Source organism: Saimiri boliviensis, chromosome 14 (genome assembly GCF_048565385.1).
Source record: "Saimiri boliviensis isolate mSaiBol1 chromosome 14, mSaiBol1.pri, whole genome shotgun sequence".
Lineage (NCBI taxonomy): Eukaryota > Metazoa > Chordata > Mammalia > Primates > Cebidae > Saimiri > Saimiri boliviensis.
This window is the reverse complement of record NC_133462.1, coordinates 49,014,858-49,042,690: the sequence shown is the minus strand read 5'-3', so window position 1 is coordinate 49,042,690 and position 27,833 is coordinate 49,014,858. Positions and strand designations below refer to the sequence as shown.

The window sequence follows — 27,833 nt, the reverse complement described above, 5'->3', positions numbered from 1 at the left end:
GTCATCAGATTGTACCTAAGCCGATCAAGCGAGTCATTTTGGTTGCAGAGGCTGTCCGAGCTTAGTGGGTAGAGGTGAGGGCTGAGATGGTGGGGGAGGTGGTGCCAGATACCCAGAGTCCAGGTTGCCAGTGAAAAGCGATCATCACTGGAACCCTGCCAAGACAGCAGAGGCCTGATAGCGAAGGGTTTGGTAATCATGCTGATGAGTTCAGATTGTCGCTGGAAAGACAGACGGGGCCGTGGAAGGCTTTGAGGCAGGTGAGTGATCTGATCGGTTTTAGACTCTGTATAGCTGAGATCATGAACTGGCGAGAAGAGATATGAGAAGCAAGAAGGTCTGTTAGGAGGTTGTTTGTATTTCTCCAGTGGAGAAACACCCAGGGCTTGAGCTAGGATCATTAGCTTTTTTATGTGTGTTTGTGTTGTCTCCTCAATAAGGCCGGCAGGCGGGACTCCTCGGGGGAAGAGTTGTTTTCTGTTCCTTGTATCTCTTCCAAGATGGTAGCACCATGCTTGGCACACAGTGCTGTGCACTTAAAGGCTTGTGACTACGCAGAGCCCTTTCTGAGGTGGAAATATCCAGGGCTGAGGCAGCCACTGTTCCTCTAGCTTCAGGGAGCTTCCAGTCTGATGTGAGAGATCTCGAAATCAGGAAACATAATCATTCAAAAGGGCCTTAGAGATCATCTAGTCAAACTCCCTCACTTTACACAGGGGAAATTGAGGCTCAGAGGAAGAAAGTAACACAAGACTGGAATCCAGATCTCCTGGTTCCTGGTCAAAAACAGAAGCCATCTCACAGCATTTGTCATGAAGGAGAGATAGTCCCTGCTCTCGGGAAGCTTCCAGCCAGGCAGAATAGGCCCAGCATTTAGTCAGCGGTAAGGGTAGAATGTAAGGTGCAGGAGCAGGTACAGGCACAGACACCAGCACTCAGGTGGAAACAGGTACAGTACATATTGTAAAGAGCAGATGGGTGGGGGGTGAGCACTGATGGAACATTTACTCTGAGCCATTTACTCCGAGCACTGCAAACGTGCCTTTTACCAAATATGTACACAGTCTTCACCATTCATGAATGAGTCGATATGTTTATTCTCTTCCACGTAAAAGATGAAGCTCAGGCTGATAAGAGTCAGAGCCCAGGCTCAAACCAGGACTGGCCACCGCCAAAGACTTTCTCTCACCAGGGCACCAAGCTGCCTCTGCTGAAGGCTCACAGGTGGTAGGGTGACAAGATTTGATGTGGTGGCAGAGTTCACGTGGTATGGCAGAAGGAATACGGAACTGGGAAATACAAGACCTGTGTTGATATTTCCTTTCTAACCCTGCCACATAGTAGCCATGGGACTTCAGAAAATCCCTCTCAGCTTCAATGTTCTGGAAAATGAAGTGAAATATGCCCTGCCTAACTTGCAGGGTGGTTGAGAGACTTAAACAAGATAATGTGCTTAATGTGTTTGTGAACCACAAAGAAAGTCCTGTGACAGTGAGACGGAGCCTGAGATCCGGAGCATTTCCCAAGGACTGGTGGCTACAGCACAGCAGGGATGGAGACACCCATTGCATTGAAGTGGAGCCTGCAGTGGGATCTCTGAGCAGGACTGACGTACAGCTGGGGTCTGTGCTTCTTGGCTGTATATTTTATGCAGTTAAGTACTCCTAAAAACTAAAGTATTTGCCAAATGAGCAAATTCCAGGGAGTACTTGCTACTCATTTTTTTGTCACAAGCCTCTGGAAGCCAGAACTGGCTTCTCCATCAGACACAGAGATCATGGCCTTTGGCTCAGCATCCCCAGAGCTCCCAAGAGGAAGAAAAGACACCATGAGTGACAGTGGAGAAGTGGGAGCCTAGAGGTAAATTCTGGCTGGGCCACCTGCTAGCCACGTGATTTGGGAAAGTCGTCATATCTGCTAGAGCCCCAGTTTCCTCACTTGTAAAGTGGAAGAACTCTAGAAGTTATCTCATTCAATGGGATCGGGACTAGTGGTAAGTAGGTTATTTGTAAAAATTAGCTAAAGCCAGACATGACCAAAAAAATGATATGTATTTACTTTAAACATTTAGTTTCAACTTTAAAAAGCTAAATGCACATGAATATAGGTCAATCTTTTGATGTAATGCTGGGCCATTGAGGTTTGCTGATTAGATTCCAAGATGACTTCCTTCCATGTCAGCAATGCTTGGTCAATGATTTCCTCAAAATGAAGCCAGAGCTTAAAGACCCTTAAAAATAAATTGAATTATAGCATTCTTTTAGATATTTATGACTTTGTTCACAATATTTTACCATTGCCTCTCCCACACCTAATTTTTTGTTTGTTTGTTTCTTTCTTTCTTTCTTTTTTGGGATGGAATCTCCCTCTGTTGCCCAGGCTGGAGTGCAGTGGCACGATCTCAGCTCACTCAATCTCCGCCTCCCGGGTTCAAGCGATTCTTCTCCCTCAGCCTCCCGAGTAGCCGGGATTACAGGCAGCCACCACCACATGTCAATTTTTTTTTGTATTTTTAGTAGAGACAGGGTTTTACCATGTTGGCCAGGCTGGTCTCAAACTCCTGATCTCAGGTGTTCTGCCCACCTCGGCCTCCCAAAGTACTGGGATTACAGGTGTGAACCACCGTGCCCAGCCTCCACACTTAATTTAACTGTGGTTTTTGAGGGACTCACTTTTACAAGTATTTCCAATTCTGTCAACCCAGTTGTATTCTTTAGGAAAACACTAAATGCTTTAACAATCAAACCCAGAAATGCATAGCAATTCAAGAACAATATGAGTTTCTTATTCACACAGAGACCAAAGCAGGTGCTCCTAATTGGTGAGTGGCTCTCCTGCAAGCATGATTCAGGGATGTGCAGGCCCTTCATTTTTGGCTCTGCAGTCTTCTATATGTGACTTTCAAGGTTACCACTTTTGAATGTATCAAGTGAGAAGAAGGGGAAAGAAAGAGGGGGAAAATGATGAAGACACACTTGCTCTTATAAGAAGTGGAAACATACCACTTCTGCCCACGTTCCCTTGGTGAGAAAAGTAGAAACATAGTCCCATCCAATGCAAAGGGTTCTGGGAAATGTAGTCTAACTCTGTGTCCAGGAATTCGAGGAGACAGGTTTGTGAGGACATAACCAGTCTCTGCCACATGAGACTATGCTATCATAGAAACATTTAATTCATTTATGACAGTGCCAAGATTGGGAAACTTGGGGTCAGGCGCGGTGGCTCACGCCTGTAATCCTAGCACTTTGGGAAGCTGAAGTGGGTGGATCACCTGAGGTCAGGAGTTCCAGACCAGCCTGACCAACATAGGGAAACCCCATCTCTACTAAAATACAAAAATTAGCCAGGCATGATGGTGCATACCTGTAATCTCAGCTATGCAGGAGGCTGAGGCAGGAGAATTGCTCGAACCCGGGAGGCACAGGTTGCAGTGAGCCAAGATCACACCACTGAACTCCATCCTGGGCAACAGAGTGAGACTCTGTCTCAAAAAGAAAAAAAAAAAAAAGATTGGTAAACTCTGATTTATGTAACATGTGTCTAAAATACATAATTACAACAATAAAATACTACAAGGTCCATTACTAAAAGTGACTTGGTAGGTACAGCTCCAGTGACGAAGCGTCAGTGCACAGGCACCTTAGACAGTAAACATTTCCTTGTACATTTCGTGACCAAAAACATCACTTCATATGTGTTATGGCAGAAGCAGAGAACATCTGCTAATTTAATTAGTGAGTTGATTTAGTGGAAGTCTATTAGGAGATTTTCTATTGTTCCTACCTCATAAAGTCATTGCAACTACTAATAAAGTAATCCATGTAAGGTGCTTTGTATCACCCTCTATCAGTCATCAATCTTACTACTACTGTTATTCTGGGTTGGATAATTCTTTGTTGTGGGGGTTGTTCTGTGTATTGCAGGATACTTATCAGCATCCCTGGCCTCTGCCAACTAGATTCCAATAATAGCCTCTTAGTTGTGACAACTTGAAATGTCCTCATGTACGAACAAATGTCTCCTGGGGAGTACAATAGCCGACAGTGTGATTTACTGCTTTTGAGGATGACGAGCACTTACTAGTAACTCCTGTTTTGGTTCCCTGTTCCTCTGCATCCCCCACCTCCACACCTTGCATTCAGGATCCCTCTGCCTGGACAATCTGGCCATGAGTCCGTAAGAGCAACAGCCCTTTAGACTCGAAAGTGGGAAGGGAAAGCTGATAACACTGAACCCACATGGCTTTTTACCCGTTTTCTAATTGCTAGTACATGAGTGCTAGAAAATAAGATTGCCCTCTGATGATTAAAATAGTAAAACTCATACACAGTGAATGTGGGAATAAACTGAGATATTTTCTGGAAAGTATGACTAAAGAGTTTGGAAATGCCTTAGACTCCAATCAAAGTAAATTGGATGTAATTTCTGAAAGACAGAATTGTAATTTGTTGAGCGTAAACTTAATCGATTGTACTTTGTTCAAAGAAAGAAATGGAAATAGGAAATTATCGAGTTTTATATTAATTTTTTTGTCATTGTTCTTATAAGTTGCTAAAGGAGACATTCCTGTACCTATACATTACTCATTACTGTACATGTGTAAGTTTTTCTGTAGAATAAATTCCTGGAAATTGAATGAAAATGGAATAGATACTACACACTGCCTTCCAAAAACCTTGGTATAAATTTAGATTTCTACCCCTATCAAGGATATATGTGCATCTGGAGACAGGATAGTGTAAAAAAAAGATATACGTGCATCCCCGTTTCCCAGAAGCCTTGATGATGTGTTATTTTGCATTTTAACTTTAGCCCGCGTGATGGGTAGAAAGTAGTAAGTCAGTCTTATTTTATTTTGCTGGTATGTTGTATTTCCAAATTGTTTGTATTCTGTTATAAATTACCTTTTTAAATGATTAGATGGGCCAGGCGTGGTGGCTCACACTTGTAATCCCAACACTTTGGGAGGACAAGGTGAGCAGATCACCTGAGGTTAGGAGTTCGAGACCAGCCTGGCCAACATGGTGAAACCCCATCTCTACTAAAAATACAAAAATTAGCCAGGCATGGTGACAGGTGCCTGTAATCCCAGCTACTCAGGAGGCTGAGGCAGGAGAATCACTTCAACCTGGGAGAAGGAGATTGCAGTGAGCCTAGATCGTGCCATTGCACTACTATCTGGGTGGCAAGAGCAAAACTCTGTCTCAAAAATAAAATAAAATAGAATAAAATAATTAGACTTTTGTTTGTTTGTTTGTTTGTTTTGAGAGAGAGAGAGAGAGAGAGAGGATCTCACTTTGTCACCCAGGCTGGAGTGCAGTGGTGCAATCGCTGCTCACTGCAGCCTCAACCTGCTGGAATCAAGCAATCCTTCTGCCTCAGCCTTCTGAGTAGTTGGAACTACCGGTGCATGTCAGCCACCATGCCTGGCTAATTTTTTGTATTTTTTCATAGAGACTGGGTGTTGCCTAGGCTAATCTCAAACTCCTGAAATCAAGCAATCTGCCTGCTTTGGCATCCCCAAGTGATGGAATTACAGGTATGAGCCACTGCCCCTGGCTATACTGTTTTTCTTCTAGTTTGTAGAAATTAATAGTAATTGATTATATGTTCCAAGTGGTATTTTATTTCAGTCTGCTACTTGCCTTTTGATTTTGTTTGTAATGTATTTCTTCAGAAAGAAGTGTAACATTTCCATACTCTCAAATCTGATCATCTTTTCTTTCATGGCTCTGGCATTCATGGCTTACTGTTTAAAAACCTTTGCCTACTTTAATGCTATTTTAAATATTGCCTTATTTTATTTTGTTTTTTTTTCTTTACGTTTAGATCTTTTACTCATCTGGAATTTTAGTTTTAGATATGACGTAAGGTATAAATCTAAGTTTATTTTATTTTCAAATTAATATCTAATAATTACAATACCTCATCCCCAATAATTTAAAATGCCACCATAGTAATTTTTTTTTTCTTTGAGACAGAGGCCCACTCTGTCGCCAGGCTGGAGTGCAGTGGCGTGATCTTGGCTCACTGCAACTTCTGTCTCCCAGGTTCAAGCGATTCTCCTGCCTCAGCCTCCCGAGTAGCTGGGACTATAGGCGTGCCACGATTCCCAGATAATTTTTGTATTTTTAGTAGAGATGAGGTTTCACCACATTGGCCAGGATGGTCTTGCTCTCTTCACCTCATGATCCATCCACCTCGGCCTCCCAAAGTACTGGGATTACAGGTGTGAGCCACCACACCCAGCTCCACCATGATCATTTACTAAGTTTCCATTTACATAGTTTCTGGACTCTGTTTGTTTCATTGATTTATTTATTCCTATGCTAATACCATACTATTTTAATTACTGAAACTTTATGGTGTGTTTTGAGGTCGTCTGTCATTATGCTTCTGTCTCTTGGCTATTTTTTTTTTTTTTTGACACAGAATCTTGCTCTGTTGCCCAGGCTGGAGTGCAGTGGCATGATCTCAGCTCACTGTAATCTCCGCCTCCCAAGTTTAAGCAATTCGCCTACCTCACCCTCCCAAGTAGCTGGGACTACAGGCATGCACCACCATGCTCAGCTAATTTTTGTATTTTCAGTAGAGACAGAGTTTCACCACGTTGGCCAGGCTGGTCTCGAACTCCCGACCTCAGGTGATCTGTCTACCTCTTCCTCCCAGAGTGCTGGAATGACAGGTATGAGCCACTGCGCCCAGGCTTCTTGGCTATTCTTGTACATTGTCTTCCCCAAATTTTAAAGTCTAGCATAGAATTTCACCTTGTACATGAATAAATTGATGCTCTGCTTCCAGAACGTGGCCGTGCACTTTTGCTTGGTGCCTGGCAGCTGACACAGAGGTAAGACTCCTCGACATGTTCATTTGAATCAAACGCAGGGCATCTTCTTTCCGTAGAGACCTGGTGGGCTGTTTGTGAATTTTATTTTAAGGAATTCTATTGGTTATAAGCAGCAAATAACCTGCCAGTTATTTAGAAACAGCATCATCCTTGGTCTTCGGTGACCACTTCTCCAAGGTCTCTTCTGCTTAGCAGCAACTTGGGCTACAATCAACTCTACCTTTTTTTTCTTACTTACTCTGTGTTGGAAATAGATGCTCAGTGCTGCAAAGAAAAATTAGCACTGAGACAAAGGATCTTTCAGCAACGCAATTTTTACTTCCTGGACTGCAGTAAGGGTACCCTCACTAGCCATCATGCCACGAGAGTACAATGAACAAAGGAAAAGCAGATAAATTTATCCTTTACGCATTTGGGGTTGTCCTTACTGCTGTGTCTGATCTCCGTTGGCTGGAGCCAGACCTCACAAACTTAAACTAAAACCCGATTGGCTAACAACTTAAAAGTTTTCTAAACAGGTAAAAGCAATGGAGAGCTGGGGCATGCCTACCAGCATGTCCAGCACAGATAATCTTGGTTAAAGTACAAGGACATAGAATGTACTACGTGCCTGTAAGCATGGCATGTCTAACAGCTACATAGAATAGGGCTTAACAAAGTTATTAGCACACTTATTCTTTAGCAAGAAAGGAAACTTTAAAAGGAACTTTTCTACTTCCCATACTACTTTAGGGGGAAAAAAATGGGCTGTGTCTCCTTTGTCATGTTTGTTCCCAAGTCTGACACTCTGACCTCTCTACATTCCTGCCCAAATCAAAAAATGTGGGGTTTTTTTGTTTGTTGGTTTTTTTGTTTGTTTGTTTGTTTTTTGAGTTGGAGTCTCACTCTATCACCCAGGCTGGAGTACAGTGGCACAATCTCGGCTCACTGAAGCCTCTGCCTCCCACGTTCAAGCAATTTTCTGCCTCAGCCTCCACAGTAGCTGGGGTTACAGGCACCAGCCACCACACCCAGCTGATTTTTGTATTTTTAGAAGAATCGAGGTTTCACCATTTTGGTCATGCTGGTCTTGAACTCCTGACTTCATGATTCACCACTCTTGGCCTCCCAAAGTGCTGGGATTACAAGTGTGAACCACCTTGCCTGGCCCAAATCATGCATTTTATGGTGTAACACATCTGACGTTGTTTGTAGGGTATGTAGTGGGGAGTGCTTTGGAGGGGCTGGGTTCCTTATTTCTCAGTTATGCACATGTTTAGTTATCAGGGTCTCTCTCTCTCTCTCTCTCTCTCTCTCTCTCTCTCTCTCTGTCTTTTTTTTTCTTTTTTTTCTTTTTTTTTTTTTTTTTTTAAGACAAGGTCTTGCTCTGCCACCCAGGCAGGAATGCAGAGGCAGGAACATGGCTTACTGCAGCCTTGACCTCCTGGGCTCAAGCAATCCAATCCTCCCGCCTCAGCCACCTGAGTAGCTGGAACCACAGGAGTGTGTGTGCCACTATGCATAGCTGGGTTTGTTTTTGTTTTATGTTTTTTGGTATAGATGGGGTCTTACCACGTTGCCCAGGCTGATCCTGAACTGGGCTCACATGATCTTCCCGCCTCTGCCTCCCAAAGTGCTGGGATTACAGGCTTGAGCCACCGTGTCCAGCCAGGAATCTCTCTTTTCTAATTAAGGCATTAACTTGAGCCAAAGAAAGGGCATGGCAGCGAAGTCAACTGTTGCTGTCTGGCAAGATGAATTCATAATTTCTCACTGCGGTCTCTCGCAGCTCTGAGAGTTGATACTGGCAGAGCTAAAAGGGCGTCCCACAAAGGGATTAACTACATAATTGCCTTAAATGCTTGCAACTGGGTAACCCAGTCTGGCGTTCTTCCCTTTTTTGATGTGCTCTAGGACACAAGGCTGCAAGAATGAACCACAGTCAGTCTAGAGTTTTGCAGCCAGAGTCCCCAAAGCTTTGACCTCAGTGAGCCAGGTTGTGTCTAGGTTCCCAGAGCCTGAGTTGTCTTGTACCGAGGGCCACCAGTTACCTGTCCTGGAAGGTGCGAATCTTCACACCCACATTCCACCTTAGCACGAACCCATATTCTATCTCAACTCCACAGCCTACTTCGTATTTTCTCTGGCAGTCTACTCATCACAAACCTTTTTCCTTATCCTATTTTACGTCTTAGTAAAGTGAAACTCCTCAAATGTGGTACCATGAATGGTACAAGTGTGCTTATACCATAGGAATATTTGTTACATGCAAGTATTAGAATTTTCTATCAGCAGTGGAAAAGTGTGGGAAGTGCCGTAGCAAAGAATCATTTGGGCGAGGCGTGGTGGCTCCTGCCTGTAATCCCAGCACTTTGGGAGGCTGAGGTGGGTGGATCATTTGAGGTCAGGAGTTCAAAACCAGCCTGGTCAACATGGTGAAACCCCATCTTTACTAAATATACAAAAAATTACTGAGCATGGTGGCACGTACCTGTGATCCCAGCTACTCAGGAGGCTAAGATGGGAGAATCGCTTGAACCTGGGAGGTGGAGATTGCAGTGGGCCAAGATCGCACCACCGCACTCCAGCCTGGATGACAGAGTGAGACTGTATGTAAAAAAAAATAGAAAACTTTAAAAAAAAAAAAGAAATAAAATTCATTTGAGGCCGAGCATGGTTGCTTACACCTATAATCCCAGCACTTTGGGAGGCCAAGGCAGGCAGATCACTTGACGTCAAGAGTTCAAGGCCAGCCTGGCCAGCATGGTGAAACCCCATCACTGCTAAAAATACAGAAATTAGCTGGGCATGGTAGCAGGCACTCCCAGCTACTCTGGAGGCTGAGGCAAGAGAATCACTTGTACCCAGAAGGTGGAGATTGCAGTGAGCCAAAATTGCACCACTGCACTCCAGACTGGGCAACAGGGTAAGACTCCCTCTCAGAAACAAAATAAAACAAAACAAAAACTGAGCACAGAAAATAAAACGGGAACTGGCAACTTCTCTGTGTCTCTCCCAGTACTACTCCCAAATAGACTTTTTCTATTCTGTTTGCTTATAAAACCAGACATATCTGCCTCAGACCTGAATTCACATAATTTTCCAGTTCCAGACAGTTTAGGGTCTCTGAGTCTCCTCATTTTAAAACCCAAGAGACAATTTAATGGACCTAGCATTGAGTCAGGTGGCCACACTAATCATGTCTGATCTAAAACACAATGACAAGCATCACAGGGTTTCCTATCCCACCAGCTTCCTGTTGACAAAGGGGGTTAGGATAACCTGAGCATGGCAGAAAAAATGACCCACATACCTGCCATGAAGGTTTAGGAAGCTGCAAGGCTGAGGTTCCTTCCTAGTCCCCAGTGGACTCACCAGGGTGAAGCCACTTTATGAAGCCTCTAAGCAGAGAACCACTCGCCTACCCAAGAGACTCCTCCATGAAAGCCCAAGAGAGGCATCCAGTTTTTAAAACTCCAGCTATCCTAACTACGTCAATGAAGAGTAGGAAGGGGACAAGGACAATCATCTTAGAAACCTTCTGCCAGGCCAGGCATAGCAGCCCTTACCTGTAGTCCCAGCTACTTGGGAGGCTGAGGTTCAAGGACCACTTGAGCCCAGGAATTCAAGACCAGACCAGCAACACAGTGAGACCTTGTCTCTAAAAACAAATAAACAAAAATCCTCTGCTGGGGGCAGAGTGAGAATTAATACTGAGTAGGTAGTATGTTTTGATGGCATCAGTCCTGGAGTATCCAGCAATTTGAGTATTTCCCATTAGGGAGAATTTGCTGCAATTCCTTTTGATTTGTCCTGATATTTTGAATTTTCTCTTTCTTATTTATTATTATTGTTGTTATGATTATCATTTTGTAGAGTTGGGGTGTCTCCCTATGTTACCCAGGCTGATCTCGAACTCCTGGGCTCAAGCAATCCTCCCGACTCAACCTCCCAAAGTGATTGGATCACATACATGAGCCACTGCGCCTGGCTGATTTTCTCTTTCTGTGGAGCAAAACCCTGACAGTCACTACTAACAGGGTCAAGAATCTGTCATAGGAGAAGTGGAAAAATGTCTGGATTCATTTCAAGGAAATCAGTACAGTTAAGTGGTGGGGTAACTCAAGAATCCGGGGTCACCAAGAAGCTGAATAAAGACTATTGAGTAAGTTATTATGGAGAATAATCCCTTCTCTTAAGGAGGCACGTGTCGTAGATTTATGGTATCATATTCAACTGAGGTGCTTATTAAAATGCAGATTCCTGGTCTGGCCCCAGATCTACCAAATAAGTCAATGGGGTGAGACAGAACATTTGCATTTTAACAAGCTTCCTGGGTAAGCCTAATGCATACTCACATTTGGGAACCCTTGTCCTAAAACTTGAAGCTTGAGATCCTTGGAATGAGCCACCTCACACCGACACTCAGAGTCCAATAACCATTTGAGAATGTGATGAAAGTGATGGTACCTCGTTCAGAAACATGTATACAGATAGCTACACATAACAGGTGTGTACAATTTCGGGGGGCTTACTGATTCCCTGCAGCTCTTCTGCAAACCCAAATGAAGATCCCCTGCACTGGAAAACATAGACTCTGAAATACCTTGAAGGAAGAGAAAGAGGATGATATTAACAGTTTAGGGAAAGGAACCATTTATACAAACTCATTAAGATTCTGAGCTGGAGGCCGGGCGCAGTGGCTCAAGCCTGTAATCCCAGCACTTTGGGAGGCCGAGGCGGGTGGATCATGAGGTCAAGAGATTGAGACCTTCTGGTCAACATGGTGAAACCCCGTCACTACTAAAAATACAAAAAATTAGCTGGGCATGGTGGTGCGTGCCTGTAATCCCAGCTACTCAGGAGGCTGAGGCAGGAGAATTGCCTGAACCCAGGAGGCGGAAGTTGCAGTGAGCCGAGATCGTGCCATTGCACTCCAGCCTGGGTAACAAGAGCAAAACTCCGCCTCAAAAAAAAAAAAAAAAAAAAAAAGATTCTGAGCTGGGTGTGATGGCCCATGCTTGTGGCCCCAGCTACATGTTGAGGCTGAGGAGGGAGGATCACTTGAGCCCAGGAGGTCAAGGCTGAAAGGAGCAGCCTCTGCTCTGCATCCTGGGCCACAGATCAAAACCCTGTCCTCCCCCCCACCCCCCCCAAAAAAAAGGAAAAGAAAAGAAAGAAAGAAAAAGAAAAAAGAAAGATTCTGGAGTTAGGAAAGTTCTTATCCCAACCCTGGCTTGGCCACTTACCAGCTGTGTGACAGCATCAAGTTTCTTAATCTCAATAGGACTCACTTGCTTCATCTGTCCCATGAGAATAATATCTCCCAACAGGATTGTAAAGAATCTTAAATGAGGCTGGGTATGGTGGCTCATATCTATAATCCCAGCACTTTGAGAGGCCAAAGCGGGCCAATCACTTAAGGTCAGGAATTTGAGACCAGCCTGGCCAATATGGTGAAAGTCCATCTCTACTAAAAATACGAAAAAATTAGCTGGGTGTGGTGGTGGACGCCTGTAATCTCAGGAGGCTGAGGCACAAAGATCACTTGAACCCAAGAGACGGAGGTTGCAGTGAGCCAAGATGGCACCACTACACTCCAGCCTGGGCAACAGAGTAAGACTCCATATATATATGTATATATATGAATTTTAAATGAGATAACATATTTGGATCTCATAGCATAACAGTTGGCCCATTATTAATGAGAAAGAAGTGACATGGATTTTATTTTTAGGTCAACAGGTCAGTAAACGGTCAGGTTATTATTCCAAGGAACAAAAGACAAGAAGACACGCTCCCTAGGAAGTCCCAGCAGGAATAACACTCATGCAGGTAAGATAGCTGTGAGGAACCATTTCTGCAAATCACAACTGTCCACCCATTGTGCTAAAATTTCCATTCAGAGAGAGACTTTCCTCATCATTGTTAGAAAAATCAGCATGCAAATGTGATGAGCATAGAAGAAACAAAGCTGGCAAGGTGCAGTGGCTCACGCCTATAATCCCAGCACTTTGGGAGGCTGAGGCAGGGAAATCACGAGGTCAGGAGTTCAAGACCAGCCTGGCCAACATGGTGAAACCCCATCTCTACTAAAATACAAAAAAAATTAGCTGACCCTGGTGGTGGGCACCTGTGATCCCAGCTACTCTGGAGGCTGAGGCAGGAGAATCTCTTGAACCCACAAGGCAGAGGTTACAGTGAGCCAAGATCGTGTCATGGCACTCTGGCGTGGGCTGGAGTGAGACTCCATCTAAGAAAAAAAACAGAAGAAGAAACAAAGCTAGTGAAATAAACAAATGTGATAAAAGGACAGAGAAAACGACAAATGTAGGAAAGATTCTAATTCTCCAGAACGTCAGAGCCAAAAGGGGCCTCGGGGATCAGCTGACAAACCCCTTAATAGCAGAACCTTCCCAGCAGACTTCAGCTCCCCACATCTCTTTACATTTTGCCGAAGACAATGTTCGCTTTGATGCTGCAAAAGCTTCGGTTTGCTTGTTGTGTTTCCTCTCTCCATAATTGCATGTTAGGCCATCCTTTTGTATTGGCAAATTGGTCTAACAAAAAGAGGGTTATAGATTCCGAAAATACAAACAAATTCTCGCAGCTCTGAAATTCTCCTCGGACTCCAATGGTTGACACACATAATTTACAGGTGATGGAGTTCCTCAAGTGCAGAGGGCGATAGCAGTTCATTCTTCCGCTGGCAGAGAGAGCGAGCGAGCTGTCAGTCTCGCCGTCGTTTGGGAGCGACACTCTTAAGGGATGTTGCAGTGCTTGCTGTCGTCTCCTTTCAGACAGGTTGGCAGTCCCACTGAGAGCTGACTCCTCCTTCCTGAAAGTCTTGAGGGGGGTGGGGGGAGGGGTAGTGCTGTGTATTCAGGTGACCCCCTCTGGTATATCCTGAGACTAGAAGGCAACTATATTCCGGGCTTTTGAGAATACTGAGCCAGGGCAACGGGGATGAAGGGACAAAGGCCAGCCAGGACATGCAGGAACTCAAGGCCACTGTTCTTTTTTTTTTTTTTTTGAGATGGAGTTTTGTTCTTGTTGCCCAGGCTGGATAGCAGTGGCATGATCTTGGCTCACAGCAACCTCCTCCTCCTGGGTTCAAGCGATTCTCCTGCTTCAGCTTCCCAAGTAGCTGGGATTACAGGAGCCCACAACCATGCCCAACGAATTTTTGTATTTTTAGTAGAGATGGGGTTTCACCATGTCAGCCAGGCTGGTCTTGAACTCGTGACCTCAGGAGATCCACTCAGCTCAGCCTTCCAAAGTGCTGGAATTACAGGCATGAGCCACCACGCTCAACCAAGTTCCACTGTTCCTGACAACACCACCTTGGGCAAACCTGGCAGGGACCCTTTCCTATGCTTCCCCACTGCTCTCCAGGAGCTGTCCTGGATATAGACAAAGAGAGACAGTGCCATCTCCCCCAGAACCTCTTTAGGTGGACCCGACTAGAGTTGCTCATATTCCATTCTCATCTGTTTAGAAAGGAAATCAAAACAACTGTAGAGGCCGGGTGCAGTGGTTCACACCTGTAATTCCAGCGCTTTGAGAAGCTGAGGCAGAGGAACCCCTTGAGCCTGGGAGTTCAAGACTAGCTTAGATAGCATAGCAGAACACTGTCTCTAGAAAAAAAACTTGAAAATGAGCTGGGTGTAGTGGTATGTGCCTGTGGTCCCAGGCACTTGGAAGGCTGAGGCAGGAGGATCACTTGAGCCCAGGAGTTCAAGGATGCAGTGAGATATAGTCATGTCACTGCACTCTAGCCTGAGCAACAGAGTGAGACCCTGTCTCTAAGAAATAATTAAAAATAAAAATTTTAGGCCAGGCACAGTGACTTACGCCTGTAATTCCAGCACTTTGGGAGGCTAAGGCAGGCGGATCACGAGGTGAGGAGATCGAGACCAGACTGAGCAACATGGTGAAACCCAGTCTGCACTAAAAATACAACAATTAGCCGGACATGGTGGCACACGCTTGTAGTCCCAGCTACTCAGGAGGCTGAGGCAGGAGAGTTGCTTGAACCTGGGAGGCGGAGGTTGCAATGAGCCGAGATGGAGTCACTGCACTCCAGCCTGGGCAACAGAGCAAGACTCCATCTCAAAAATGAAATAAAATAAAATAAAATAAAGTTAAAAAAAAAATACTCTGCAGAATGCAAGGAAGCTACTTTTGAAGCAACCATGGTTGTTTCGGCAACCATGATCCTTATCATAAAGGCTTCATTACTTTCCTACCTGGGCAAAAGCATGTGACCCAACCACAACCTTGCCTTCCATTCAGGCCAGCTACGGGGTGAGAGATTCTCTAAGTGTCAAAATTTTCCAGTGAACTGGTAGAAAAGGTTCCTGATGTTTGGTGAGTTTCTGTTAAGCATGGCTGGGCATGGTGGCTCACGCCTGTAATCCCAGCATTTTGGGAGGCCAAGGTGGGAGGATCACTTGAGGCCAGGAGTTCAAGACCAGCCTTGGCAACACAGCAAGACCTTGTCTCTACAAAAATAATTTAAAAGAAATAAAATCATTATTTAAAAATGAAAAAATCAATCGGTCAAATGTGTACTACATTGCTCATCTCCATGCCCAGGGAGATATTTGTTAATTTATTGAAGCCATGATTGAGCTCCTACTTTATGCCAGTTTCTGGGTGAGATGCTGAGGAAACCCAGATGAGTAAGACACTGCTCCTACTCCTATCTTGGGACCAGAAACTTAACAGCTGACTCCAATACGCTAAAATAAATGTTGCAACTTGTATTTGGTTTCAGCCTTTGGGCACAAAGAACTTAATAGTTCATGTAAACTGAAAAAGCATAAATAATCAAAATGTTAATCCAAAACCAAACTCTAAATATTTTACTCTGAGCCAATATGAATGAACATGGCCCAGGAACACAATCTCAAGAGGTCCTGAGACAGTATGCCAGAAGCAGTTGGATTACAGGGTTTTTTTGTTCCTTTTTGCTATCGTTGTTGTTTTTGAGATGGAGTCTCGCTCTGTTGACAGGCTGGAGTGCAGTGGTGCAATCTTGGTTCACTGCAACCTCCACCTCCCAGGTTCAAGCGATTCTCCTGCCTCACCTTCTGAGTAGCTGGGACTACAGGCGTGCACTATCACATCCAGCTAATTTTTGCATTTTTAGTAAAGACGAGGTTTCACCATGTTGGCCAGGATGGTCTCGATCTCTTGACCTGGTGATCCGCCCGCCTCAGCATCTCAAAGTGCTGGGATTACAGGCGTGAGCCACCAAGTCCGGCCTGCAGTTTGGTTTGATACATTTTAGGGAGGCAGGACTTGAAGGCATAAATCAATACATGGAAGGTATACATTGGTTCAGTCTGCAAAGGCAGGATATCTTGAAGTGGAGGAGCTTACAGCTTACAAATTCTAGATTATAGATTATATAATCTAGATTATATACGTTATAGATGATATAATAGGATTATATCGATTATAGATTATATAATTCTAGATTAAGAAATCTATAATCTATAGGTTATAATCCTTTAATTTGTCATTGGCTAAAGGAGTAAAGCTCTGTTTACAACTCTGGAGTCAACAGAAAGGATTTTTTTTTTTTTTTAGATGAAGTCTTGCTCTGTTGCCAGGCTGGAGTGCAGTGGCTCAATCTCAGCTCACTGCAACCTCTGTCTCCCGGGGTTAACATGATTCTCATGCCTCAGCCTCCCTAGTAGCTGGGATTACAGGCATGTGCCACCATGCCCAGCTAATTTTTGTATTTTTAGTACAGACTGGGTTTCACCATGTTGGTCAGGCTGGTCTCAAACTCCTGACCTCATGATCCGCCCACCTCAGCCTCCCAAAGTGCTGAGATTACAGGCATGAGCCATCATCGTGCCCAGCCGAAAGGAATGTTTTAAGATAAGGAATTCTATTAATCAGCACACTGGGTTGCAGTGACCTGTAGGGGAATGTGAATTATGACTTGTCTGGCATGGCCTTAGGTCCTGCTTATAATTCGGTATCTTATTGTCAAGAAGAGTCCATTTTGTTAAGCTTTTTTTTTGACATGGAGTCTTGGACTTTTGCCCAGGCTGGAGTGCAATGGTGCAATCTCGACTCACTGAAACTTCCACCTCCCGGGTTCATAGGATTCTCCTGCCTCAGCCTCTCAAGTAGCTAGGATTACAGGCACACACCACCACATCCAGCTAATTGTTTGTATTTTTAGTAGAGACAGGGTTTCACCATGTTGGCCAGATTGGTCTCTCAAACTCCTGACCTTGTGATCCGCCTGCCTCGGCCTCCCAAAGTGCTGGGATTACAGGCAGGAGCCGTGGCGCCCAGTACCATTTTGTTAGTCTTATAATCTCTGTTTTAACGTTAACGCTGGCCAGTTGTGCCTAAACTCCCAAAGGGAGAGGGCATTGAGGTGTACCTGACCTTCCTCCCCTCATGGCCAACAACTCAGTTTTTCAGGTTTTCTGGGGTCACCTTGGCAAAGAGGGAGTCCATTTAATTGATTGTGGGGCTTGGGATTTTATTTTTAGTTTATGAAAACATGGCAGGCTGGGCGTGGCGGCTCACACCTGTAATCCCAGCACTTTAGGAGGCTGAGGAGGATGGATCACTTGAGGTCAGGCGTTTGAGACCAGCCTGACCAACACGGTGAAACCCCATCTCTACTAAAAATACAAAGATTAGCTGGTCATCGTGGTGTGCACCGGCAATCCCAGCTACTTGGGAGGCTGAGGCAGGAGAATTGCTTGAACCCTGAAGATGGAGGTTGCAGTGAGCCAAGATCATACCACTGCACTCCAGCCTGGTGACACAGTGAGACTCAGTCTCAAAAAAAGAAAAAAAAAAAAAAAAAAAGGCAAAGCCAAGGAGCCCCTCAAGAACAACTGGAATTTAGTATTTGAACACTGTCAGCACTCTCTGCTTCTGCCTGCCCGTCTACCTCATTCTCTCTCAGTAGAGGCCAGTCCTGTCCATGTGTTGGAAATCAAGGCTGCCCCCAGTCCCTGAGCTTAATGTCTCCACCTCCAGCACCTGAGAGCACTTAATTCTTTCTTACTGATTGTTTGAAAAATTCCTAGGAAGTGGCCCTGATTGGTCCATCTGTGTCTGGTGTCTGCACTTGCTCCAAGCATCTGGTGACTAATATGTCCACTCTTGCGAAGCCATTTGCTTGTGGGGGAGAAGGACAGCCGAATAGGGTAAAGGAGGGTGAGTGTTTTTAAGTCAACCCCAAGAGATGAGACATCACTTTTTTCCCTGAGTTGGGCTGCCAGATACAATACAGGATGCCCAAATATTACATGGGACATAATGATACTAAAAAAAGTATTCATTTGTGTTTATCTAAAATTCACATGTAATTGGGTATCCTGTATTTCTATTTACTAGGCTAGTGACCCTATTCCTGGGGCACTTTAAGGGAAAAGGGAATATCTGGTTTCTGGATGATTTGAAAGCAGTGCTATGTGATGGCCACATTTTCCAGTTTCAGGTCCTTGCTTTTAACCCTAAGAAACTGAGTTGGGCTACAAGCCACACCCGGGAATTGATAGGAGGGCTATCTCTTTGTAGAACTCTAGGGACAACATGTGGATAGTACCCCAGTGTTGTATAAGGTGGCTGCTCTGGTTACTGGGGAGCTCCCGAGAGGACAGGGAGATTTGGACAGCCATGCGTAGGAAGGACAGAGCCCCAGGCCACAGCTATCATGCAGGCAACATACAATTTCCTACCTATTAGGGATAGCGCAAGCCTTCTCTCACCTCTTCAAGAATGTATATTAAAATCAAGAGAAAACGACAGTATTTTAGGGCTAACTTTGAGCTTGTTCTAATGTATTTGTTGTGTAAACCCTGCTCAGAATTCAGACGAGTAAGAATTCACAGGTCAAGAGCGCTCAGCCCTAACTGCTAGCTATCTTGTTGCCAGTCCTACAACCCTGGGATCTCAGGAGAGACACTCTCTAGTCGGATTGTGTCACATGCCTAATCTTTGGAGAGGGCAGACGTTAGTCAAATGCAAGGGGTAACAGGCACCCCAGAAGGGAAAGCAAGAAAAAAGCAGAAGGGGTGCTTGGGGAGGCAAAACCAGCAGACGTCCCTTCTGATGACGTCAAAGTTCTGTCCATACTGAAGAATTGGTGCTCCCTTGTCCCTGCCCTGTGGTGCTGCAGACCACAGAATGGAAAGCTGGCCAGCTGGAGGCTTGACTCATCACTAGGCAGTCCCTCAGGTCGTGGCTCTCCCCAGTGATGCCATGACAACCAGGCCTACCCCAGTCAGGTGTGAGGGTGAAGAAAGAGATTTGCCGTTGCTAAGAACGCTCCAAAAGCTTCTGGAGCAATCAACCTTTTAAAAATAAATTAGAGCTGGGTGCGGCAGCTCACGCCTGTAATCCCAACACTTTGTGAGGCTGAGGTGGGTGAATAGCTTACGCTCAGGAGTTCGAGACCAGCCTGGCCAACATGGTGAGACCCTGTCTCTACAAAATAAAAATTAGCTGCGTGTGGTGGTACACAGCTGTAGTCCCAGCTACTTGGGAGGCTGAGGCGGGAGGATTGCTTAAGCCCGGGAGGCAGAGGTTGCAGTGAGCTGAGATCACACCATTGTACTCCAGCCCGGGAAGTGGAGTGAGACCCTGTCTCAAAATAAATAAATAAATAAGAGATGACTCAGGGCTATATCCTTAATAATGTCACTCTGACTTCCTTGCATTGCAATAGGCATTCCTGAGTGGGAGGGAAGGGTGAGGGGACAGACAGAGCACAGACCGTTATAAACAACTGGCTACCACAGCCAGCAGGAAGTGGCTCGCCACTCCTACTCCACATGAATTACTGTATTGCTTTACTTCCCTCCAGAGCTGGGGTGGGTGGAGTTATGTCTTAACCCGAGTAGGCTCATAGGTGTGGGTCCTTTGTATGTGCATCACCCATCACCTGGTGTGTGACAGAGACAATGAGAGGCTCGAGGGCAGGTGCCTGGACTTGGTCTCAACCACCTGACCTTGCCTGAATTGAAGACAGCGAGGAAAAAGGAGTTGGGCCTGGGTCTAGGATATTTAGAGTCGGGACAGCCATCCTGCTGACTTACTGGGTAACTGTCCCTGCTACTAGGGAGGCTGAGGCTGAAGAGTCGCTTAAGCCCAGGAGTTTGAGGCTGATTGTATCACTGCACTCCAGCCTGGGGGACAGGGAGGGCCCCTGTCTCAAAAAGAGAAATGAAATTAAAAATAAATAAATAAGGCCGGGCACGGTGGCTCTGCAGTTTGTGGACCAAGGCAGGTGGATCACCTGAGGTCAGGAGTTGGAGACCAGCCTGGTCAACATGGTGAAACCCCATCGCTACTGAAAACACAAAAATTAGCCAGGCATGATGGTGGGTGCCTGTAGTCTCAGCTAGTCAGGAGGCTGAGGCAGGAGAATCACTTGAACCCAGGAGGCAGAGGTTGCAGTGAGCTGAGATCACTCCACTGCATTCCAGCCTGGGCGACAGAGCAAGACTCTATCTTACAGTAAAATAAGATGACTGCTCCAGCTCCTGCCATCACATCCACAGTCCGGTCAGTAAAAAGGGTGCAGGAAGGTGGAGCATATGCCTCTGTCTTCCGGGAACTTCCCAGAAGTGGCACTCTCCCTTCCACTCAGACCCCATTGGCTAAAACTCCACCACAAGGCCACAGCTCACCTCACAGGAAGCTGGGAAGTGTAGTCCTGAGCCAAGGATCGGATGCCTTGCTGAGATATGAGTTTCATTGTAAAGGAAGGAGGAGTGGGTGTGTGTTTAGGGGCTGTAAACATGCCTGCTATGTCATTGTTTCTGTGTGTCTCCTGTGCACAAAGCCAGGACTTACTTCCCAGAATTCATTCCTGAAAAGGCTCAGATCTCTAGCGCAGGAACGTGGAAAGGCTTCCAGCATCTGGACGGAGACAGGACCCTGTGCTGGAGTGGGCGAGGAGGCTGGAAACACCCTCCCGTCATGCTCTTCTTCCTCAGCTTTTGGAGACTGAGCTTTGACACACCCTTCCCTCCCTCCCACCCCAGCCTCCGAGGCCCCCAATTCAGCTGACTCCTATCCAGTCTCCTTTCCTTTCCCCCCCCTCCCAGGGGCACCTTCCTGGGCCACATCCCCAGCCCCCTCACACTGCGAGAAAATCTGAGTATCCAAAATGGCAAGCCGGATTTTCCTGTGGTGGCATGGCAGCTGCCCCTTGGAAAAGAGACAGCCCGCTTCAGCCGCTGAGAAAGAGCTGGACTCCCCAGCAGCCCCTCACAGATACAGATCCTCGTCCTCACAGTGGCACGGCGCCTTCGGCTCCCTCAGCCCAGGGAGCAAGAGAAGAGGAGGCAGCAGTGGGCTGGACCCCAGCATCTCCCCCAGGACAGCAAGCCTGACTAGAACATCCACTTCTCTCTGGACTTCTCTCTTGGCCTGGCGCAACCTAGAGACCATGTCACCTCCACACATTTTCCTTTCGTAGCTACCGCTCTCCCACCTCCCCAGCCTCTCACCGCCCTCTCATAAAGCTCTCCCTGGCCCTGGCAGGCATCGGCCTGCTTAAGCAACCCCACCCCCCACAACTCTCTGGCTGGGGCCAGCCAGGGCCAGTTACCCCATCCCTGAGCCACGCCTTCTTAACGTAACCCTCTGAAAGAGGAAAGCCAGCTAACAGCCTTGTTCTGCTTTGATGAGCTGACCCCGCTTTTTCCAGTCACAAGGGCAGGCTGAGGCCAAATTTTCCATCCATGGAGAAAGGCCAGGGTGGGGGGTGGGGGTGGCCCCACGGGCCAGTCTGCCTCCCACTTGCTTGGTTTGAATTAGTGGGTGCCTTAAAAAGGAGCAAACGCAGCCTGGTTCTCAGAGCCTGGCCAGGCACCGCTCAGGGAGCCAAGCAGAAGGCCAAGACGAGAACACATTTCTTTTTAATGGGAAACAGATTCGAGAAGGGGAAAAATGAGAATGAGAGAGGAACGAAACCCCAGCACTCCCAGCAGAGCAGCTGGAGGCTTGCGGGTGTGACCTCCCACGACGACCGAAGCTCAGCACCCTCCTGGCCCCACCTCCTGCATGCCACAGGGCTGCCCGTCCCTGTGCACGGCCCTCTCACTGCCCTGTCTCTCCTCGGACCCCCACAGCAGCCCTGAGCCGTAGGCCGGCCGGAGTCACTAGCCCAGCAGATCAACCAGAGTCCTGTAGTTCAAGGACGCCAGCATGAGAAAGGAGGGGCACAGAGGCCTGAGAATTACTAACTCGGTGATGTGATCGGGTCCCCAGTCTGCAAGAGATTTGCATGTATTTGCCTAAGTTATGCAGCAGCACAGACTCTTGGCCCTATATTTAGATGTGATGAAATAATCGTATCCTTTTAAAAACTGAGATGGGGCTATTTTAAGGCAGCCAAAGGTTACCTGTTCATGTATGATGCATGTAAAACTATACAGAGAATTACATGAACAATCTATAACCACCCAGGACCCCAGAGAAAATTCTCTTTTCCTTTTCCTCCACTAGTGGAATTTCTCACCTCGTTAAGTGAGGAAGTGGGATCCGTCATCACTTTATGGGCTGGCGAGAAACTGCCCCCTCTTTCCCCAACAATGAAACCCTAAGGCCACTGTGTTTGCCATTAACAGAAGCATTGGCCCCAGTGTAGGGATGAAGGAACTCAGCCAGGGTGCGGGAATGCACGAGGATCATGAGTTTGGTGTGCAAGAAATGCAATCTCTTCGTTCCCCTCTCTAGTCCCACACGGAGCTTTCGTGATGCCTGCAGGTGAGGGCCTCTGGGTGCCAGGCACTCTATGGGGTGCAAGGGTTACAGACATGAGCAGGGCCTCACTCTTGGCCTCAGAGTCCTCAAAACAAGTGCATAGTGATCCTATCCCTATAAAATAGTAAGACGGAATTATGTACAGAGGAGGAGCGCTTGGCCCGCAGAGTGGGGGTGGGAATTCCATGAGTGTTTCCAAGAGGGAAAAAAAAAAAAGCAAATGGAGCACAGTCTTAGCAGATGAGTAAGAGTTGGCAGGGGGAGGCGGGTGGCGGCAGGACCAAGACATGGAAAAGCAAAGCGGGAGGCTGTCCTGGAAATTCGGGCAGGGGCCGGTGGGGCCGAGGAGGGCCTTGTGTGTCTGCCAAGGGTTGGCTCACTGCCCTGCAGGCCAAGGCCGCTTTCAGGTGAAGAGTGATGTGGTCACCTTTAACGTGGGTGTTTTGGGCTGCACGCGGGCTGGCAGGCTGAAGGGAGGTCAGCGAGGAAGCCATTGCAAATATCTAGAAGCTGCTGAAGGTCTGAACAATGGCATCACAGGGAGGGGCGAGAGGCAGAGAGCAGGACTGAGAAAAATTAGTGAATCAATAGGACCGAGTTAGTGGGTGACTCTAGAGGGCAACTGTAAGGAGGAGGAAAGCGGGATCTGAAGGAATCCAGCAGGCAGACATTGTTTTCTCTGTTGGAAAAAATCTAGAAGTCAGAGAGGATGAAGCTGTCGGGGAGACAGGAGAAGGGTAAAATCTTTTTTTCTTTCTCCTTCCAATGGCCAAATAGAGCTGTTAGGCGCCCCCTCAGCTGAGCTGCTCCCCGGACTGGAGACTCTGTAGCTCCAGCTGCTTGCAAGCTCAGGCAGCATCCGGTAGCCTCTGGAGGATGTAATTCAATTCAGCAAATGCTTATTGAACAGCTCCTCCACATAGGGAAAGGGAATCCACGCATGATTGAGTGCTTACATTGTGTTGGCAGAGTGTTAAGTGCATTTACATGTAATCTCATCTCCAGTCGCCGTCCCCTCAGCCCTGAGAGGCCAAGTCACTTCCCTCCACCGGCCTGAGAGGTCAAGTCATTTGTCCAAGTTTGGGTGGTAAGTAAGGGGTAGTGCCAGGAGGCAAACCCAGAAGTAGTGCCTTATCACTTAGTCACATTCTTCCACAATGAACCCAGGAGGTCGCAAGTGATGGATACAACTATTTTAAGCAAATCGGGGAATGCATTGGCTTATTTGACTAAAAAGCACATGAGTCAGCTGACTCCAGGCACAGCTAGATCCAGGAGCTCAAAAGATACCGTCAGCTCTCTCTTGAACTTGCTCATAAATGAGGAAATCCATCTCGCTCCCATTTATGTTCATCTGGGCTCATACATAAGGCAGCGTGGCATGCATAGCATAGCTTGAATGTTTTGGGAGTCCCGCAGCCTGCGTTCCAATCCAAGCTCCACCACCTAACTAGCTGGGTGATTTTAGATGAGCTGCTTAACTTCTCAGTGTCCCTGTTTCCTTGTCTGCAAAATGGGTATAATAATAGAATCATCTCTTAGGATTCTCGTGAGGAATAAATTAGATCGTCCACACAGTATGCCTAGAGCAGGGTCTGATACAAAAGCAGCACCCCAAGATATTAGCCATTGTTCTTTCCATCTCTGCCTCTCTTAAGGTGGGTCTCATCCTCTCCTGTTAGGTGTCTCCTTCCACGTGGCGCAGAGAGGCAGCCCCAAGCAACCCCAGCTTACGTCATCCTTTCGACCTCCGGTCTTACGAAGAGAGCTCTTTCTCTGTGTATGGAGGTCACGTGCCCATCCCTGCAGCCATCTCTGAGGCCAGGGGCTGCATCTTCTGTGAAGCTCTGTGAAGGTGAGATGGGCACCGTGACCCACAGCCCCCCTGGGTCATATAGAAGTAGAAGTTTCTTTAAAAGATGTGATGCTGTGAAGACAAAATAACATATGTCCCCTGTTCCGTGCTAGGTGCCATTATGACAGAGTGTGACAAAAAGTGAGTACGGCAGAGTCTCCTCTCCATGAAAACCTACATCAAAGTAGGAAAGATGAGACAAGGACACATTTGTCCAGAAGGCAGACTGTGACAAACTCCGTGAGAGAAGGACTGCTAAGATCTTCTGCAATTTTCAGGAAAGAAGAGATCACACAGAGTTGGGTGAATCAGTACGAGCTTGATGAAGGAGTTTGGCTCCTGGGGATGGTGTCCATGCAGCAGGTACAATAGCACAGGGGAAGAGGAGCTTCTGGTTTGATAGCATAGGGTAGAAAAAGGAATCCTGAGCAATGAGGCTGGAAGGCAGAGCTGGCGCAGGATATGCACAGAAAGCAGGCGGAGGTCAAGGACTGTTAGCTCGGACTAGAAAAGAGACAGCCATACTTAGATATTGAATTATCAAGACTGAAGGCAGGGGATGCATGATAAGGAAGAGGCTGTGAGTCAGATCCTGAGTTAGTTTAGAAAATTCTGGGCTAGGCATGGCAGCTCATGCCTGTAATCCCAGGACTTTGGGAAGCTGAGGTGGGTGGATTGCCTAAGGTCAGGAGTTCGAGACCAGCCTGGCCAACATGGTGAAACCCTGTCTCTGCTAAAAATACAAAAATTAGCCAGGTGTGATGGCATGTTATTTGCTAGACTGAGGCCCGAGAACTGCTTGAACCCAGGAGGTGGAGGTTGCAGTGAGCCGAGACTGCACCATCGCACTCCAGCCTGGGTAACAAGCGTGAAACTCCATCTAAAAAAAAAAAAGTTCTGGATTTATGAACATCATCATTTCATCATTCAGGATGGGGAGAAGCCAGGAAAAGCAGATGGCCAGATGGCAAAGATTTTTAAAGAAGAATCTTAATCCTTAATCCCAGTGCCCTCCAGAGACTTCTTTGGTTTTTTCTTTTTTTTCCATTTTTTTTTTTTTTTTCTTTTTGAGGCTGAGTCTTGCTCTGCTTCCCAGGCTAGAATGCAGCGATGTGATCTCAGTTCACTGCAGCCTTGACCCCACTCCAGGCTCAAGCAATCCTCCTGCCTCAGCCTCCTGAGTAGCTGCGACTGCAGGTGCATGCCACCACACCCAGCTATTTTTTTATTTTTTATTTTTTGTAGAGACTAGCCTGTGGCCCAGGCTAGTCTCAAACTCCTAGGCCCAAACAATTCTCCCACCTTGGCCTTCAAAAGTACTAGGATTACTAGCATGAGTCACCATGCCCGGCCTCCTCCAGGGACTTTTATATGACTCATGTGAATTCCAATTAATCTAATTCAAGAGAAGCCGGCTTTCTAGAAGCAATTTTATATTTGTGGTAGGTGTGCAATCATTCATTCATTTATACGCTCATTTAATATTTGTTCAGCATCGTGCTGGGCTCTAAGAGCACGAATAAACAAGGCTTGGACCCTGCCCTCAGGGAGCTCTCTGTTCGGTGCAACCTCGTACTCCGTTCATACCTGCTGGCCACACACCATATACTGGTGATCTGCTATGTGGTCTCCCCACCGGACTGAACATTCCAGTTTACAAATGTTCATTGACTGATTAATTGTGTCTCTAGCCTCAGCCTCCACTTGGATTGAGAGACTAAGTACAACAGTTTCGTTCCCACTGTGTCCTGTTTTGTGCATAGTCCAGAAGCCATGGTGGAGAGCAGGGAGGGAGCTGAGCATTCTTCGTGGGAAGAGCTGCCTTGGAAAGTGCGGGGGGAGGGAAAGCGTTAGCCAAGAAACAGCCAATGACAGAGGAGAGTCCGAGGGGCCTGTGGAGGGGCAGGAAAAAGTGTGGGCTCTGGAATGGGGTAACTGTGCTGGGGACTGAGAGTTCAAAGACAGGGACCAGGTGAGGGGGCTGTGCTTAAAGCAATGAGAGGAAGACGAAGGCTGCAGGTGAGCTGCTGGAAATAGGGAAACAGGGGAGAGAAAGGACCGAGAGGGAGACTTTTATAGTAGCACACGTGGGCGGATAAAGATGGCCAAGAACTCTGACGTTCCCTCCATCAAGAAACGGGGTCTATTACCACTCCTCTTGACTCTGGGCTGGCCTGTGACCGCTTTGGCCAATAGAATATGACAGAAATTCCAGAGTGCAGTGGCACACACCTGTAGGTCCAGCTACAGGATGGCTTGAATCCAGGAATTTGAGGCTGTACTGTGCTGTGACTGAGGCCGTGAATAGCCACTGCACCCCAGCCTGGGCGACAGAGTGAGACTCTATTTTTAAAAAAGAAAAAAAGAAGAAGAAGGCAGCCGGGAGCAGTGGCTCAGCCTGTAATCCCAGCACTTCGGGAAGCTGAAGCAGGTGGATCACCTGTGGTTAGGAGTTCAAGACCAGCTTAACCAACATGGAGAAAATACAAAATTAGCGAGGTGTGGTGGCGCATGCCTGTAATCCCAGCTATTTGGGGGGCTGAGGCAGAAGAATCTCTTGAACCCAAGAGGCAGAGTTTGCGGTGAGCCGAGATCATGCCATTGCACTCCAGCGTGGGCAACAAGAGCGAAACTCTATCTCAAAAAAAAAAAAGGAAGAAAGAAAAGAAAAGAAAAAGGAGGAGGAGGAGGAGAAGGAGGAGGAGGAGGAGGAGGAGGAGGAGGAGGAGGAGGAGGAGGAGGAGGAGGAGGAGGAGGAGGAGGAGGAGGAGGAGGAGAAGTAACAGTATGCCAGTTCCAGTCCTGGCCTTTGAGGAGGCTGGCAGCTTCCTCCTGGGTCTCCTGGAGCCTTGAGCAGGTCTATCTTCAACTCTAATCACCATAGTCTTGACTGGCCCCTGACCATTGGGCTCCCGGCATTACTCAGTGCTGAGCCCTAATAGGTTAGCACAGACCCCAGCATTAGCGCACCCTTTCGCTCACCCTCCGGCATGTCCCAAAGCAGCTGACTTTTCTGCTGGGCTAGGCTTTACTTCCCAGACTCCTCCCAGCCGTGATTTTCTTGCACCCTGATTAGAAATCCATCTAGTCCTGCACTTGCCCATGGAATCCCAAGGCAAGTTTAAATGTAGATTAAGCTTCTTTGCTCTTTTGATTTTCTGTTTTTTTCCTTTCTTTCTTGTGTTGGTTCTGTTGTATTTCTTTCTTGTATTGTATCTGTTCTCACACTGCTATAAAGAAATAACGGTGACTGGGTAATGTATAAAGGAAAAAGGTTTAATGGACTCACAGTTCTGCATGGCTGGGGAGGCCTCAGAAAACTTACAATCATGGTGGAAAGTAAAGGGGAAGCAAGGTTGGACATTCTCACACGGCAGCAGGAGACAGTAG

At 46.7% G+C, this 27,833-nt stretch overlaps 1 long non-coding RNA gene across 1 annotated transcript; it reads left to right on the top strand.

Annotated features, from left to right (window-relative positions):
- The first annotated feature begins 63 nt into the window (after positions 1-63).
- LOC104652923 (uncharacterized) lies at positions 64-27,094 on the top strand. The gene is made up of 5 exons (XR_746218.2): positions 64-260; positions 5,455-5,539; positions 12,564-12,661; positions 24,271-24,443; positions 24,557-27,094. It is a non-coding gene; the product is annotated as an uncharacterized LOC104652923 (long non-coding RNA).
- Positions 27,095-27,833: the final 739 nt, after the last annotated feature.